Source organism: Eurosta solidaginis, unplaced genomic scaffold (assembly GCF_040869045.1).
Source record: "Eurosta solidaginis isolate ZX-2024a unplaced genomic scaffold, ASM4086904v1 ctg00001263.1, whole genome shotgun sequence".
Taxonomy (NCBI): Eukaryota; Metazoa; Arthropoda; class Insecta; order Diptera; family Tephritidae; genus Eurosta; species Eurosta solidaginis.
The window spans coordinates 180417-186054 of NW_027137038.1; positions in this window are offsets into that span (position 1 = coordinate 180417).

Below are 5638 nucleotides of genomic sequence, written 5' to 3' on the forward strand. Positions count from 1 at the left end.
ATTAAAACTATTTAAAGGTTGTCAAACGATGTTTCTCGTTGTATATCCTTTAATTCTAGAGTTAAATTGATAAATAGCGTGTACGAATTTGTTTAGCGCATTTGTTTTGGTTACTCGACGTCTCCGTTCTCGTGTAGCATACATATTGCGTTTTTTTTTTAATTTGCTTACCGGGATAAAGGTTAGCATGCTTAAAATACGTAAGTCGTTTTGTTCAACAAATTTAAGTAGATAACTCAACAGTTGTTTGCATCAGAGCGACAATTTTTGAGACAGTTATTAAAACTGTTTAAAGGTTGTCAAACGTTGTTTCTCCTTGCATATCCTTTAAATCTAGAGTTAAATTGATAAATAACGTGTACGAATTTGTTTAACGCATTTGTTTTGGTTACTCGACGTCTCCGTTCTCGTGTAGCCTACATATTGCGTTTTTTTTTTTAATTTGCTTACCGGGCTAAAGGTTAGCATGCTTAAAATACGTAAGTCGTTTTGTTCAACAAATCTAAGTAGATAACTCATCAGTTGTTTGCATCAGAGCGACAATTTTTGAGATAGTTATTAAAACTGTTTAAAGGTTGTCAAACGTTGTTTCTCGTTGTATATCCTTTAATTCTAGAGTTAAATTGATAAATAACGTGTACGAATTTGTTTAATGCATTTGTTTTGGTTACTCGACGTCTCCGTTCTCGTGTAGCCTACATATTGCTTTTTTTTTTTTAATTTGCTTACCGGGCTAAAGGTTAGCATGCTTAAAATACGTAAGTCGTTTTGTTCAACAAATTTGAGTAGATAACTCAGCAGTTGTTTCCATCAGAGCGACAATTTTTGAGATAGTTATTAAAACTGTTTAAAGGTTGTAAAACGTTGTTTCTCCTTGCATATCCTTTAAATCTAGAGTTAAATTGATAAATAACGTGTACGAATTTGTTCAACGCACTTGTTTTGGTTACTCGACGTCTCCGTTCTCTTGTAGCCTACATATTGCGTTTTTTTTTTTAAATTTGCTTACTTGGCTAAAGGTTAGCATGCTTAAAATACGTAAGTCGTTTGGTCCAACAAATTTAAGTAGATAACTCATCAGTTGTTTGCATCAGAGCGACAATTTTTGAGATAGTTATTAAAACTGTTTAAAGGTTGTCAAACGTTGTTTCTGGTTGTATATCCTTTAATTCTAGAGTTAAATTTATAAATAACGTGTACGAATTTGTTTAACGCATTTGTTTTGGTTACTCGACGTCTCCGTTCTCGTGTAGCCTACATATTGCGTTTTTTTTTTTAATTTGCTTACCGGGCTAAAGGTTAGCATGCTTCAAATACGTAAGTCGTTTTGTTCAACAAATTTGAGTAGATAACTCAGCAGTTGTTTGCATCAGAGCAACAATTTTTGACATAGTTATTAAAACTGTTTAAAGGTTGTCAAACGTTGTTTCTCGTTGTATATCCTTTAATTCTAGAGTTAAATTGATAAATAACGTGTACGAATTTGTTTAACGCATTTGTTTTGGTTACTCGACGTCTCCGTTCTCGTGTAGCCTACATATTGCGTTTTTTTTTAATTTGCTTACCGGGCTAAAGGGTAGCATGCTTAAAATACGTAAGTCGTTTTGTTCAACAAATTTGAGTAGATAACTCAGCAGCTGTTTGCATCAGAGCGACAATTTTTGAGATAGTTATTAAAACTGTTTAAAGGTTGTCAAACGTTGTTTCTCGTTGTATATCCTTTAATTCTAGAGTTAAATTGATAAATAACGTGTACGAATTTGTTTAACGCATTTGAATTGGTTACTCGACGGCTCCGTTCTCGTGTAGCCTACATATTGCGTTTTTTTTTTAATTTGCTTACCGGGCTAAAGGTTAGCATGTTTAAAATACGTAAATCGTTTTGTTCAACAAATTTGAGTAGATAACTCAGCAGTTGTTTCCATCAGAGCGACAATTTTTGAGATAGTTATTAAAACTGTTTAAAGGTTGTCGAACGTTGTTTCTCGTTGCATATCTTTAATTCTAGAGTTAAATTGATAACTAACGTGTACGAATTTGTTTAACGCATTTGTTTTGGTTACTCGACGTCTCTGTTCTCGTGTAGCCTACATATTGCGTTTTTTTTTTTTTTAAATTTGCTTACCGGGCTAAAGGTTAACATGCTTAAAATACGTAAGTCGTTTTGTTCAACAAATTTAAGTAGATAACTCATCAGTTGTTTGCATCAGAGCGACAATTTTTGAGATAGTTATTAAAACTGTTTAAAGGTTGTGAAACGTTGTTTCTCGTTGTATATCCTTTAATTCTAGAGTTAAATTGATAAATAACGTGTACGAATTTGTTTAACGCATTTGTTTTGGTTACTCGACGTCTCCGTTCTCGTGTAGCCTACATATTGCGTTTTTTTTTTTTAATTTGCTTACCGGGCTAAAGTTTAGCATGCTTAAAATACGTAAGTCGTTTTGTTCAACAAATTTGAGTAGATAACTCAGCAGTTGTTTGCATCAGAGCGACAATTTTTGAGATAGTTATTAAAACTGTTTAAAGGTTGTCAAACGTTGTTTCTCGTTGTATATCCTTTAATTCTAGAGTTAAATTGATAAATAACGTGTACGAATTTGTTTAACGCATTTGTTTTGGTTACTCGACGTCTCCGTTTTCGTGTAGCCTACATATTGCGTTTTTTTTTTAATTTGCTTACCGGGCTAAAGGTTAGCATGTTTAAAATACGTAAGTCGTTTTGTTCAACAAATTTGAGTAGATAACTCAGCAGTTGTTTCCATCAGAGCGACAATTTTTGAGATAGTTATTAAAACTGTTTAAAGGTTGTCAAACGTTGTTTCTCGTTGTATATCCTTTAATTCTAGAGTTAAATTGATAAATAACGTGTACGAATTTGTTTAACGCATTTGTTTTGGTTACTCGACGTCTCCGTTCTCGTGTAGCCTACATATTGCGTTTTTTTTTAATTTGCCTACTGGGCTAAAGGTTAGCATGTTTAAAATACGTAAGTCGTTTTGTTCAACAAATTTGAGTAGATAACTCAGCAGTTGTTTGCATCAGAGCGACAATTTTTGAGATAGTTATTAAAACTGTTTAAAGGTTGTCAAACGTTGTTTCTCGTTGTATATCCTTTAATTCTAGAGTTAAATTGATAAATAACGTGTACGAATTTGTTTAACCCATTTGTTTTGGTTACTCGACGTCTCCGTTCTCGTGTAGCCTACATATTGCGTTTTTTTTTAATTTGCTTACCGGGCTAAAGGTTAGCATGCTTAAAATACCTAAGTCGTTTTGTTCAACAAATTTGAGTAGATAACTCAGCAGTTGTTTGCATCAGAGCGACAACTTTTGAGATAGTTATTAAAACTATTTAAAGGTTCTCAAACAATGTTTCTCGTTGTATATCCTTTAATTCTAGAGTTAAATTGATAAATAACGTGTACGAATTTGTTTAACCCATTTGTTTTGGTTACTCGACGGCTCCGTTCTCGTGTAGCCTACATATTGCGTTTTTTTTTTTAATTTGCTTACCGGGCTAAAGGTTAGCATGCTTAAAATACGTAAGTCGTTTTATTCAACAAATTTGAGTAGATAACTCAGCAGTTGTTTGCATCAGAGCGACAATTTTTGAGATAGTTATTAAAACTATTTAAAGGTTGTCAAACGATGTTTCTCGTTGTATATCCTTTATTTCTAGAGTTAAATTGATAAATAGCGTGTACGAATTTGTTTAGCGCATTTGTTTTGGTTACTCGACGTCTCCGTTCTCGTGAAGCATACATATTGCGTTTTTTTTTTAATTTGCTTACCGGGATAAAGGTTAGCATGCTTAAAATACGTAAGTCGTTTTGTTCAACAAATTTAAGTAGATAACTCAACAGTTGTTTGCATCAGAGCGACAATTTTTGAGACAGTTATTAAAACTGTTTAAAGGTTGTCAAACGTTGTTTCTCGATGTATATCCTTTAATTCTAATGTTAAATTGATAAATAACGTGTACGAATTTGTTTAACGCATTTGTTTTGGTTACTCGACGTCTCCGTTCTCGTGTAGCCTACATATTGCGTTTTTTTAATTTGCTTACCGCGCTAAAAGTTAGCATGCTTAAAATACGTAAGTCGTTTTGTTCAACAAATTTGAGTAGATAACTCAGCAGTTGTTTCCATCAGAGCGACAATTTTTGAGATAGTTATTAAAACTGTTTAAAGGTTGTCAAACGTTGTTTCTCGTTGTATATCATTTAATTCTAGAGTTAAATTGATAAATAACGTGTACGAATTTGTTTAACGCATTTGTTTTGGTTACTCGACGTCTCCGTTCTCGTGTAGCCTACATATTGCGTTTTTTTTTAATTTGCTTACCGGGCTAAAGGTTAGCATGCTTAAAATACGTAAGTCGTTTTGTTCAACAAATTTGAGTAGATAACTCAGCAGTTGTTTCCATCAGAGCGACAATTTTTGAGATAGTTATTAAAACTGTTTAAAGGTTGTCAAACGTTGTTTCTCGTTGTATATCCTTTAATTCTAGAGTTAAATTGATAAATAACATGTACGAATTTGTTTAACGCATTTGTTTTGGTTACTCGACGTCTCCGTTCTCGTGTAGCCTACATATTGCGTTTTTTTTTAATTTGCTTACCGGGCTAAAGGTTAGCATGCTTAAAATACGTAAGTCGTTTTGTTCAACAAATTTGAGTAGATAACTCAGCAGTTGTTTCCATCAGAGCGACAATTTTTGAGATAGTTATTAAAACTGTTTAAAGGTTGTCAAACGTTGTTTCTCGTTGTATATCCTTTAATTCTAGAGTTAAATTGATAAATAACGTGTACGAATTTGTTTAACGCATTTGTTTTGGTTACTCGACGTCTCCGTTCTCGTGTAGCCTACATATTGCGTTTTTTTTTTAATTTGCTTACCGGGCTAAAGGTTAGCATGCTTAAAATACGTAAGTCGTTTTGTTCAACAAATTTAAGTAGATAACTCATCAGTTGTTTGCTTCAGAGCGACAATTTTTGAGATAGTTATTAAAACTGTTTAAAGGTTGTTAAACGTTGTTTCTCGTTGTATATCCTTTAATTCTAGAGTTAAATTAATAAATAACGTGTACGAATTTGTTTAACGCATTTGTTTTGGTTACTCGACGTCTCCGTTCTCGTGTAGCCTACATATTGCGTTTTTTTTTAATTTGCTTACCGGGCTAAAGGTTAGCATGTTTAAAATACGTAAGTCGTTTTGTTCAACAAATTTGAGTAGATAACTCAACAGTTGTTTGCATCAGAGCGACAATTTTTCAGATAGTTATTAAAACTGTTTAAAGGTTGTCAAACGTTGTTTCTCGTTGTATATCCTTTAATTCTAGAGTTAAATTGATAAATAACGTGTACGAATTTGTTTAACGCATTTGTTTTGGTTACTCGACGTCTCCGTTCTCGTGTAGCCTACATATTGCGTTTTTTTTTTAATTTGCTTACCGGGCTAAAGGTTAGCATGCTTAAAATACGTAAGTCGTTTTGTTCAACAAATTTGAGTAGATAACTCAGCAGTTGTTTGCATCAGAGCGACAATTTTTGAGATAGTTATTAAAACTGTTTAAAGGTTGTCAAACGTTGTTTCTCGTTGTATATCCTTTAATTCTAGAGTTAAATTGATAAAT